Genomic DNA, 12,999 nt, shown 5'->3' with positions numbered 1-12,999 from the left:
TACAGAACTTGAAGAACCAGTGGCATCTACATCTGCATAACGTGAAGAACCAGTGGCATCTACATCTGCAGAACTTGAAGAACCAGTGGCATCTACATCTGTAGAATGTGAAGAACCAGTGGCATCTACATCTGCAGAACGTGAAGAACCAGTGGTATCTACATCTGTAGAACGTGAAGAACCAGTGGCATCTACATCTACATAACGTGAAGAACCAGTGGCATCTACATCTGTTGAACGTGATGAACCAGTGGCATCTACATCTGTAGAATGTGAAGAACCAGTGGCATCTACATCTGCAGAACGTGAAAAACAAGTGGCATCTATATCTGTAGAATGTGAAGAACCAGTGGCATCTACATCTGTAGAACGTGAAGAACCAGTGGCATCTACATCTACATAACGTGAAGAACCAGTGGCATCTACATCTGTTGAACGTGATGAACCAGTGGCATCTACATCTGTAGAATGTGAAGAACCAGTGGCATCTACATCTGCAGAACGTGAAAAACCAGTGGCATCTATATCTGTAGAATGTGAAGAACCAGTGGCATCTACATCTACAGAACGTGAAAAACCAGTGGCATCTACATCTGTAGAACTTGAAGAACCAGTGGCATCTACATCTGCAGAATGTGAAGAACCAGTGGCATCTACATCTGTAGAACGTGAAGAACCAGTGGCATGTACATCTGTAGAACGTGAAGAACCAGTGGCATCTACATCTACATAACGTGAAGAACCAGTGGTATCTACATCTGCAGAATGTGAAGAACCAGTGGCATCTACATCTACATAACGGGAAGAACCAGTGGCATCTACATCTGTAGAACGTGAAGAACCAGTGGCATCTACATCTACACAACGTGAAGAACCAGTGGCATCTACATCTACATAACGTGAAGAACCAGTGGTATCTACATCTGCAGAACGTGAAGAACCAGTGGCATCTACATCTACAGAACGTGAAGAACCAGTGGCATCTACATCTGTTGAACGTGATGAACCAGTGGCATCTACATCTGTAGAATGTGAAGAACCAGTGGCATCTACATCTGCAGAACGTGAAAAACCAGTGGCATCTATATCTGTAGAATGTGAAGAACCAGTGGCATCTACATCTACAGAACGTGAAAAACCAGTGGCATCTACATCTGTAGAACTTGAAGAACCAGTGGCATCTACATCTGCAGAATGTGAAGAACCAGTGGCATCTACATCTGTAGAACGTGAAGAACCAGTGGCATGTACATCTGTAGAACGTGAAGAACCAGTGGCATCTACATCTACATAACGTGAAGAACCAGTGGTATCTACATCTGCAGAATGTGAAGAACCAGTGGCATCTACATCTACATAACGGGAAGAACCAGTGGCATCTACATCTGTAGAACGTGAAGAACCAGTGGCATCTACATCTACACAACGTGAAGAACCAGTGGCATCTACATCTACATAACGTGAAGAACCAGTGGTATCTACATCTGCAGAACGTGAAGAACCAGTGGCATCTACATCTACAGAACGTGAAGAACCAGTGGCATCTACATCTGCAGAATGTGAAGAACCAGTGGTATCTACATCTGCAGAACGTGAAGAACCAGTGCCATCTACATCTGCAGAACTTGAAGAACCAGTGGCATCTACATCTGCATAACGTGAAGAACCAGTGGCATCTACATCTACAGAACGTGAAGAACCAGTGGTATCTACATCTGTAGAACGTGAAGAACCAGTGGCATCTACATCTACAGAACGTGAAGAACCAGTGGCATCTACATCTGTAGAACGTGAAGAACCAGTGGCACTTACATCTTCATAACATGAAGAACCAGTGGCATCTACATCTGCAGAAAGTGAAGAACCAGTGGCATCTATATCTGTAGAATGTGAAGAACCAGTGGCATCTACATCTGTAGAACGTGAAGAACCAGTGGCATCTACATCTGTAGAACGTGAAGAACCAGTGGCATCTACATCTACATAACGTGAAGAACCAGTGGCGTCTACATCTGTAGAACGTGATGAACCAGTGGCATCTACATCTACATAACGTGAAGAACCAGTGGCATCTACATCTGCAGAATGTGAAGAACCAGTGGCATCTACTTCTGCAGAACGTGAAGAACCAGTGGCATCTACATCTGTAGAACGTGAAGAACCAGTGGCATCTACATCTGCAGAATGTGAAGAACCAGTGGCATCTACATCTACAGAACGTGAAGAACCATTGGCATCTATATCTGCAGAACGTGAAGAACCAGTGGCATCTACATCTGTAGAACGTGAAGAACCAGTGGCATCTACATCTACAGAATGTGAAGAACCAGTGGCATCTACATCTGCATAACGTGAAGAACCAGTGGCATCTACATCTGTAGAACGTGAAGAACCAGTGGCATCTACATCTGCAGAATGTGAAGAACCAGTGGCATCTACTTCTGCAGAACGTGAAGAACCAGTGGCATCTACATCTGTAGAACGTGAAGAACCAGTGGCATCTACATCTGCAGAATGTGAAGAACCAGTGGCATCTACATCTACAGAACGTGAAGAACCAGTGGCATCTATATCTGCAGAACGTGAAGAACCAGTGGCATCTACATCTGTAGAACGTGAAGAACCAGTGGCATCTACATCTGCAGAATGTGAAGAACCAGTGGCATCTACATCTGCATAACGTGAAGATCCAGTGGCATCTACATCTGTAGAACGTGAAGAACCAGTGGCATCTACATCTGTAGAATGTGAAGAACCAGTGGTATCTACATCTACAGAATGTGAAGAACCAGTGGCATCTACATAACGTGAAGAACCAGTGGCATCTACATCTGCAGAATGTGAAGAACCAGTGGCATCTACATCTACAGAACGTGAAGAACCAGTGGCATCTACATCTGTAGAACGTGAAGAACCAGTGGCATCTACATCTGCAGAATGTGAAGAACCAGTGGCATCTACATCTGCAGAACGTGAAGAACCAGTGGCATCTACATCTGTAGAACGTGAAGAACCAGTGGCATCTACATCTGTAGAACGTGAAGAACCAGTGGCATATACATCTGTAGAACGTGAAGAACCAGTGGCATCTACATCTACATAACGTGAAGAACCAGTGGTATCTACATCTGCAGAATGTGAAGAACCAGTGGTATCTACATCTGTAGAATGTGAAGAACCAGTGGCATCTACATCTGTAGAATGTGAAGAACCAGTGGCATCAACATCTACACAACGTGAAGAACCAGTGGCATCTACATCTGCAGAATGTGAAGAACCAGTGGTATCTACATCTACATAACGTGAAGACCAGTGGCATCTACATCTACATAACGTGAAGAACCAGTGGTATCTACATCTGCAGAATGTGAAGAACCAGTGGCATCTACATCTACAGAACGTGAAGAATCATTGGCATATACAGTGAGGGAAAAAAGTATTTGATCCCCTGCTGATTTTGTACGTTTGCCCACTGACAAAGAAATGATCAGTCTATAATTTTAATGGTAGGTTTATTTGAACAGTGAGAGACAGAATAACAACAACAAAATCCAGAAAAATGCATGTCAAAAATATTATAAATCGATTTGCATTTTAATGAGGGAAATAAGTATTTGACCCCTCTGCAAAACATGACTTAGTACTTGGTGGCAAAACCCTTGTTGGCAATCACAGAGGTCAGACGTTTCTTGTAGTTGGCCACCAGGTTTGCACACATCTCAGGAGGGATTTTGTCCCACTCCTCTTTGCAGATCTTCTCCAAGTCGTTAAGGTTTCGAGGCTGACGTTTGGCAACTCGAACCTTCAGCTCCCTCCACAGATTTTCTATGGGATTAAGGTCTGGCGACTGGCTAGGCCACTCCAAGACCTTAATGTGCTTCTTCTTGAGCCACTCCTTTGTTGCCTTGGCCGTGTGTTTTGGGTCATTGTCATGCTGGAATACCCATCCACGACCCATTTTCAATGCCCTGGCTGAGGGAAGGAGGTTCTCACCCAAAGATTTGACGGTACATGGCCCCGTCCATCGTCCCTTTGATGCGGTGAAGTTGTTCTGTCCCCTTAGCAGAAAAACACCCCCAAAGCATAATGTTTCCACCTCCATGTTTGACGGTAGGGATGGTGTTCTTGGGGTCATAGGCAGCATTCCTCCTCCTCCAAACACGGCGAGTTGAGTTGATGCCAAAGAGCTCCATTTTGGTCTCATCTGACCACAACACTTTCACCCAGTTGTCCTCTGAATCATTCAGATGTTCATTGGCAAACTTCAGACGGGCATATACACGTGCTTTCTTGAGCAGGGGGACCTTGCGGGAGCTGCAGGATTTCAGTCCTTCACGGCGTGGTCTGTTACCAATTGTTTTCTTGGTGACTATGGTCCCAGGTGCCTTGAGATCATTGACAAGATCCTCCCGTGCAGTCCTGGGCCGATTCCTCACCGTTCTCATGATCATTGCAACTCCACGAGGTGAGATCTTGCATGGAGCCCCAGGCCGAGGGAAATTGACAGTTCTTTTGTGTTTCTTCCATTTGCGAATAATCGCACCAACTGTTGTCACCTTCTCAACCAAGCTGGTTGGCAATGGTCTTGTAGCCCATTCCAGCCTTGTGTAGGTCTACAATCTTGTGCCTGACATCCTTGGAGAGCTCTTTGGTCTTGTCCATGGTGGAGAGTTTGGGATCTGATTGATTGATTGCTTCTGTGGACAGGTGTCTTTTACACAGGTAACAAGCTGAGATTAGGAGCACTCCCTTTAAGAGTGTGCTCCTAATCTCAGCTCGTTACCTGTATAAAAGACACCTGGGAGCCAGAAATCTTTCTGATTGAGAGGGGGTCAAATACCTATTTCCCTCATTAAAATGCAAATCGACTTATAACATTTTTGACATGTGTTTTTCTGGATTGTTGTTGTTATTCTGTCTCTCACTGTTCAAATAAACCTACCATTAAAATTATAGACTGATCATTTCTTTGTCAGTGGGCAAACTTACAAAATCAGCAGTGGATCAAATACTTTTTTCCCTCACTGTACATCGGCAGAACGTGAAGAACCAGTGGCATCTAAATCTCCGCTAACCACTGCACCACCACTCCCCACACACACACACAGTGCGCTAACCACTGCACCACCACTCCCCCCACACACATACACAGTGCGCTAACCACTGCACCACCACTCCCCACACAGTGCGCTAACCACTGCACCACCATTCCCCACACACAGACAGTGCGCTAACCACTGCACCACCACTCCCCACTCACACACACACACAGTGCGCTAACCACTGCACCACCACTCCCCACACACACACAGTGCGCTAACCACTGCACCACCACTCCCCCCACACACATACACAGTGCGCTAACCACTGCACCACCACTCCCCACACAGTGCGCTAACCACTGCACCACCATTCCCCACACACAGACAGTGCGCTAACCACTGCACCACCACTCCCCACTCACACACACACACAGTGCGCTAACCACTGCACCACCACTCCCCACACACACACAGTGCGCTAACCACTGCACCACCGCTCCCCCCACACACATACACGGTGCGCTAACCACTGCACCACCACTCCCCACACACACACAGTGCGCTAACCACTGCACCACCACTCCCCACACACACATACACAGTGCGCTAACCACTGCACCACCACTCCCCACACACAGTGCGCTAACCACTGCACCACCACTCCCCACACAATAAAGTTAATCAACCCCTAATAATAATGTAACACTTGCACGCGCCAACTCACGGCAATGTTAAAAGTGAAAATTAGTTCCAATATAAACGAATTAAACTTAATTATTACAAACAAAAAAACCTTACAATACGATAAACCTTAGGCTTATTGCCAAGCGCTGGTGGAGTAGGCCTCAGTCGCTTTAAAATGCCTAATAAAGTTAATAAGTCACTAATTATAATGCTCGCGTGTCGTTAAAGTGTGACGCACGCGCCTACTTACGCAAATGTTAAAAGTGCACGCCAACAAAAAATGAACTCAAACGAATAAACTTAATAAAAGTAATAAAAACGTCAATACAAAATCCTAAGGCTTTTCGTTGACTGACTAGGCCTCAGTCACTTTAAAATGACTTAAAAGGTTACCGAGTCGCTAATTATAATGCGCACGTGTCGTTAAAGTGTAACACTTGCACGCGCGTACACGTGTAAGTTCGATTTAAAAGGTGCAAATGTGTACGAAGTAATGTAAACTTAAGATCATAAAACAAAAGCCTGAGGCTTTTGCACGAACCGAGTAGGCCACAGTCACTTTAAAATTACTAATAACGTTAATGAAAAAATAATTATGATACGCGGCTTGTCATTTAAGTGTAACACACAGAGGTGCGTACATATTAAACGTCCAAAAACTGAACAAAATTAAAAAAAAACAATACCTTAATAAACCTTACGATGCAAATGCGTAAATGTTTATGCTAAGCGCTGGTGGAATAGGCCTAAGATACTTTAAAGTGGATAATGAAGAAACCACTAATTATAGTGTACGCGTGTCGTTGAAGTCTACTACTTACACGCGCATACACATATAAATGTTTTAAAAAAGTAGAAAAATGTAGGCAAATTAATACAAACTCTTAATATAACTCTACTAAAAGCCTAAGGTATTTGGCTAAGCGTTGACCTTGCTAGGCCTCACTTTTAAGTGACTTAATAAAGTTAATAAACCACTAATGACGGCGCACTCGTGTCGTTGAACGTAACAATTACACGCGCCTGCTTACCTACATGTTAATAGCGCATTAACAAACAAACAAAACCGAATGTATATAAACTGTCGATAAACATCGCAACGCAAAAGCCTAAGGCTTTACACGAAGCGCTTGACTGACTAGGCCGCAGTAACTTTAAAGTGACAATTAAAGTTAATAAACCACTAATCGTGAGGGCGCGGCAGCCCGTAAAGTGTAACAACTTAGACGCGCCTGCTCATGCAAATGTTAAAAGTGCGCCGAAAGTGTGAATAAAAACGCCCATAAACTCTTTAACATACCTTACAACGCAAAAAAAGCCTAAGGCTTCAAACGAGGCGCTGACGCACTAGGCCTCAACAACTTTCGAGTGCCTAATAAACTTAAATAAATCACTAAATACGGTGCGCGCGCGCGTCGTTAGCAATGTAAACTCTTTAGACGCGACCGCTCACTTGAAAATGCTAAAAAAAAAAGTTGCGCGAAATTTGTCGATGCGATTTCAAATAAAACTCTGAAACGTTAAAGACTCACCGAGCGCTCCGGCCTAGTCCGTTTCAGGCCTCATGAAGGCCGCGTGCTCGCGGCGTCTCGCGTACTGAGCGCGTTATAGAGCTAAAGGTAGAGGCGCCAGGACACTCCCAGGTAGCCTCGAAGGTTCTCGCAAGGGGCAAGTGCGCTGAGTGTGTTATAGAGGTAAAGGTAGAGGCGCCATAAAATTCCCAGGTAGCCTCGTCACGTGTCCTAGGGGCAAGTGCAGTGACTGTGTTATAGAGCTAAAGGTAGAGGCGCCAGGACACTCCCAGGTAGCCTCGAAGGTTCTCGTAGGGGCAAGGGCACTGAGGGTGTTATAGAGCTAAAGGTAGAGGCGCCAGGACACTCCCAGGTAGCCTCGAAGGTTCTCGTGAGGGGCAAGTGCGTTGAGTGTGTTATAGAGCTAAAGGTAAAGGCGCCAGGGAACTCCCAGGTAGCCTCGCCAACGTGTCTTAGGGGCAAGTGCACTGACTGTGTTATAGAGCTAAAGGTAGAGGCGCCAGGACACTCCCAGGTAGCCTCGAAGGTTCTCGTAAGGGGCAAGTGCGTTGAGGGTGTTATAGAGCTAAAGGTAGAGTAACCAGGAAACTCCCAGGTAGCCTCGTCACGTGCTGTAGGGGCAAGTGCACTGACTGTGTTATAGAGCTAAAGGTAGAGGCGCCAGGACACTCCCAGGTAGCCTCGAAGGTTCTCGTAAGGGGCAAGTGCGTTGAGTGAGTTATAGAGCTAAAGGTAGAGTAACCAGGAAACTCCCAGGTAGCCTCGTCACGTGTCCTAGGGGCAAGTGCACTGAGTGTCATATAGAGCTAAAGGTAGAGGCGCCAGGACACTCCCAGGTAGCCTCGAAGGTTCTCGTGAAGGGCAAGTGCGTTGAGTCTGTTATAGAGCTAAAGGTAGAGGAGCCAGGAAGCTCCCAGGTAGCCTCGGCAACGTGTCTCGTGAGGGGCAAGGGCACTGACTGTGTTATAGAGCTAAAGGTAGAGGAGCCAGGACACTCCCAGGTAGCCTCGAAGGTTCTCGTGAGGGGCAAGTGCGTTGAGTGTGTTATAGAGCTAAAGGTAGAGTAACCAGGAAACTCCCAGGTAGCCTCGTCACGTGTCTCGTGAGGGGCAAGTGCAGTGAGGGTGTTATAGAGCTAAAGGTAGAGGCGCCAGGAAACTCCCAGGTAGCCTCGTCACGTGTCCTAGGGGCAAGTGCACTGAGCGTGTTATAGAGCTAAAGGTAGAGGCGCCAGAACACTCCCAGGTAGCCTCGAAGGTTCTCGTGAGGGGCAAGTGCGTTGAGTGGGTTATAGAGTTAAAGGTAGAGTAACCAGGAAACTCCCAGGTAGCCTCGTCACGTGTCCTAGGGGCAAGTGCGCTGAGGGTGTTATAGAGCTAAAGGTAGAGGCGCCAGGACACTCCCAGGTAGCCTCGTCACGTGTCTCGTGAGGGGCAAGTGCACTGAGTGAGTTATAGAGCTAAAAGTAGAGGAGCCAGGGAACTCCCAGGTAGCCTCGTCACGTGTCCTAGGGGCAAGTGCACTGACTGTGTTATAGAGCTAAAGGTAGAGGAGCCAGGGAACTCTCAGGTAGCCTCGTCTCGTGTCCTAGGGGCAAGTGCACTGAGTGTGTTATAGAGCTAAAGGTAAAGGAGCCAGGAAACTCCCAGGAAGCCTCGTCACGTGTCCTAGGGGCAAGTGCACTGACTGTGTTATAGAGCTAAAGATAGAGGAGCCAGGAAACTCCCAGGTAGCCTCGTCTCGTGTCCTAGGGGCAAGTGCACTGAGGGTGTTATAGAGCTAAAGGTAGAGGAGCCAGGAAACTCCCAGGTAGCCTCGTCACGTGCTGTAGGGGCAAGTGCACTGAGTGTCATATAGAGCTACAGGTAGAGGCGCCAGGAAACTCCCAGGTAGCCTCGTCACGTAGGGGCAAGTGCACTGAGGGTGTTATAGAGCTAAAGGTAGAGGAGCCAGGAAACTCCCAGGTAGCCTCGTCACGTGTCCTAGGGGCAAGTGCAGTGAGGGTGTTATAGAGCTAAAGATAGAGGAGCCAGGAAACTCCCAGGTAGCCTCGCCGACGTGTCACGTGAGGGGCAAGTGCGTTGAGTGTCGATTTAAAGCTTTCGTGACTGCGAGGATTCGTCTTCTTCCGTTCTTTCGGTAAAGTCACCACCACGTGGAATGAGAATAACATAAAAAAAAACATTAATAAAGTAAAATAACGCGAAAAAATTCTCACGACGTTTCGGCCACAACACAAGCAGCCTTCTTCAGGTGAAAGGATCAGACCTGTCGGGACGACAGAGCTTCAATGAACGTTGCTAAGATTAGTAGCGTCTTTTTAAGCTGTTCTAGAGAAGTGAGGCACCTTGACAAAGGGGTTTACAAATAAAACAGGAGAATTTAGCATTGAAATAGGTGAGCGATTAGCTTGTGACTGGTCACAGAAATGGCTATGTTAAAGTCAAAGCCTACACATCCACAGAGGCATCTAGTACAAATCAAACAGGAGAATTTTAGCATTGAAATAGCTGAGTGATTAGCTTGTGACTGGTCACAGAAATGGCTATGTTAAAGTCAAAGCCTACACATCCACAGAGGCGCATAGTACAAATCAAACAGGAGAATTTTAGCATTGCAATAGCTGAGTGATTAGCTTGTGAATGGTCACAGAAATGGCTATGTTAAAGTCAAAGCCTACACATCCACAGATGCACCAAGTACAAATCAAACAGGAGAATTTAGCATTGAAATAGCTCAGCGATTAGCTTGTGACTGGTCACAGAAATGGCTATGTTAAAGTCAAAGCCTACACATCCACAGAGGCACCTAGTACAAATCAAACAGGAGAATTTAGCATTGAAATAGCTGAGTGATTAGCTTGTGACTGGTCACAGAAATGGCTATGTTAAAGTCAAAGCCTACACATCCACAGAGGCACCTAGTACAAATCAAACAGGAGAATTTAGCATTGAAATAGCTGAGTGATTAGCTTGTGACTGGTCACAGAAATGGCTATGTTAATGTCAAAGCCTACACATCCACAGAGGCACCCCTTGACAAAGGAATTCGCACAGAATTTAGCATTGAAATAGCTGAGTGATTAGCTTCTGACTGGTCACAGAAATGGCTATGTTAAAGTCAAAGCCTACACATCCACAGAGGCAACTAGTACAAATCAAACAGGAGAATTTAGCATTGAAATAGCTGAGTGATTAGCTTGTGACTGGTCACAGAAATGGCTATGTTAATGTCAAAGCCTACACATCCACAGAGGCACCCCTTGACAAAGGAATTAGCACAGAATTTAGCATTGAAATAGCTGAGTGATTAGCTTGTGACGGGTCACAGAAATGGCTGTTAAAGTCAAAGCATACACATCCACAGAGGCACCTAGTCCAAATCAAACAGGAGAATTTAGCATTGAAATAGCTGAGCGATTAGCTTGTGACTGGTCACAGAAATGGCTATGTTAAAGTCAAAGCCTACACATCCACAGAGGCACCTAGTACAAATCAAACAGGAGAATTTAGCATTGAAATAGCTGAGTGATTAGCTTGTGACTGGTCACAGAAATGGCTATGTTAATGTCAAAGCCTACACATCCACAGAGGCACCCCTTGACAAAGGAATTAGCACAGAATTTAGCATTGAAATAGCTGAGTGATTAGCTTGTGACTGCTCACAAAAATGGCTATGTTAAAGTCAAAGCCTACACATCCACAGAGGCACCTAGTACAAATCAAACAGGAGAATTTAGCATTGAAATAGCTGAGCGATTAGCTTGTGACTGGTCACAGAAATGGCTATGTTAATGTCAAAGCTTACACATCCACAGAGGCACCCCTTGACAAAGGAATTAGCACAGAATTTAGCATTGAAATAGCTGAGTGATTAGCTTGTGACGGGTCACAGAAATGGCTGTTAAAGTCAAAGCATACACATCCACAGAGGCACCTAGTGCAAATCAAACAGGAGAATTTAGTATTGCAATAGCTGAGTGATTAGCTTGTGACTGCTCACAGAAATGGCTATGTTAAAGTCAAAGCCTACACATCCACAGAGGCACCTAGTATAAATGAAACAGGAGAATTTAGCATTGCAATAGCTGAGCGATTAGCTTGTGACTGGTCACAGAAATGGCTATGTTGAAGTCAAAGCCTACACATCCACAGAGGCACCTAGTACAAATCAAACAGGAGATTGTAGCATTGAAATAGCTGAGTGATTAGCTTGTGACTGGTCACAGAAATGGCTATGTTAAAGTCAAAGCCTACACATCCACAGAGGCACCCCTTGACAAAGGAATTAGCATAGAATGTATCATTGAAATAGCTGAGTGATTAGCTTGTGACTGGTGACAGAAATGGCTATGTTAAAGTCAAAGCCTACACATCCACAGAGGCACCTAGTACAAATCAAACAGGAGAATTTAGCATTGAAATAGCTGAGTGATTAGCTTGTGACTGCTCACAGAAATGGCTATGTTGAAGTCAAAGCCTACACATCCACAGAGGCACCTAGTACAAATCAAACCGGAGAATTTAGCATTGAAATAGCTGAGTGATTAGCTTGCGACTGGTCACAGAAATGGCTATTTTAAAGTCAAAGCCTACACATCCACAGAGGCACCTAGCGCAAATCAAACAGGAGAATTTAGCATTGAAATAGCTGAGTGATTAGCTTGTGACTGGTGACAGAAATGGCTATGTTAAAGTCAAAGCATACACATCCACAGAGGCACCTAGTACAAATCAAACAGGAGAATTTAGCATTGCAATAGCTGAGTGATTAGCTTGTGACTGGTCACAGAAATGGCTATGTTAAAGTCAAAGCATACACATCCACAGAGGCACCTAGTACAAATCAAACAGGATAATTTAGCGTTGAAATAGCTGAGTGATTAGCTTGTGACTGGTCACAGAAATGGCTATGTTAAAGTCAAAGCCTACACATCCACAGAGGCACCTAGTACAAATCAAACAGGAGAATTTAGCATTGAAATAGCTCAGTGATTAGCTTGTGACTGGTCACAGAAATGGCTATGTTAAAGTCAAAGCCTACACATCCACAGAGGCACCCCTTGACAAAGGAATTAGCACATAATTTAGCATTGAAATAGCTGAGTGATAAGCTTGTGACTGGTCACAGAAATGGCTATGTTGAAGTCAAAGCCTACACATCCACAGAGGCACCTAGTATAAATATAACAGGAGAATTTAGCATTGAAATAGCTGAGTGATTAGCTTGTGACTGCTCACAGAAATGGCTATGTTAAAGTCAAAGCCTATACATCCACAGATGCACCCCTTGACAAAGGAATTAGCATAGAATTTAGCATTGAAATAGCTGAGTGATTAGCTTGTAACTGGTCACAGAAATGGCTATGTTAAAGTCAACGCCTACACATCCACAGAGGCACCTAGTACAAATCAAACAGGAGAATTTAGCATTGAAATAACTGAGTGATTAGCTTGTGACTGGTCACAGAAATGACTATGTTAAAGTCAAAGCATACACATCCACAGAGGCACCTAGTACAAATCAAACAGGAGAATTTAGCATTGAAATAGCTGAGCGATTAGCTTGTGACTGGTCACAGAAATGGCTATATTAAAGTCAAAGCCTACACATCCACAGAGGCACTTAGTACAAATCAAACAGGAGAATTTAGCATTGAAATAGCTGAGCGATTAGCTTGTGACTGGTCACAGAAATGGCTATGTTAAAGTCAAAGCCTACACATCCACAGAGCCACTTAG

This window comes from Petromyzon marinus, unplaced genomic scaffold (genome assembly GCF_048934315.1).
Source record: "Petromyzon marinus isolate PM22_M1 ecotype Great Lakes invasive population unplaced genomic scaffold, UKy_Petmar_22M1.pri1.0 PM_Scaffold_92, whole genome shotgun sequence".
Lineage (NCBI taxonomy): Eukaryota > Metazoa > Chordata > Hyperoartia > Petromyzontiformes > Petromyzontidae > Petromyzon > Petromyzon marinus.
The sequence above is the reverse complement of the archived record's forward strand: the minus strand, read 5'-3'. Positions refer to the sequence as shown.